Source organism: Chiloscyllium plagiosum, chromosome 45, assembly GCF_004010195.1.
Source record: "Chiloscyllium plagiosum isolate BGI_BamShark_2017 chromosome 45, ASM401019v2, whole genome shotgun sequence".
In the NCBI taxonomy this organism is placed as follows: Eukaryota; Metazoa; Chordata; class Chondrichthyes; order Orectolobiformes; family Hemiscylliidae; genus Chiloscyllium; species Chiloscyllium plagiosum.
In genome coordinates this window covers 11,572,296-11,572,514 of record NC_057754.1, presented here as the reverse complement: position 1 = coordinate 11,572,514, position 219 = coordinate 11,572,296, and positions in this window count along the sequence as shown.

The following is a 219-nucleotide window of genomic DNA, read 5'->3' as shown; positions in this document are numbered from 1 at the left end:
TCACTCCCCCTCCGCTCTTGCCTCCCTTTCTATCCTTCCTGTAGCATTTGTATCCTGGAACATTAATCTGCCAGTCCTGCGCATCTCTGAGCCATGTTTCTGTAATTGCTATGATCTGAAATTGATAAACATTACAGTTTATTATCCTCCACTGCCCAATATAAAACAATGAGCATTGTTCTGGGAGAGAGTGAGGACTGCAGATTCCGGAGATCACAG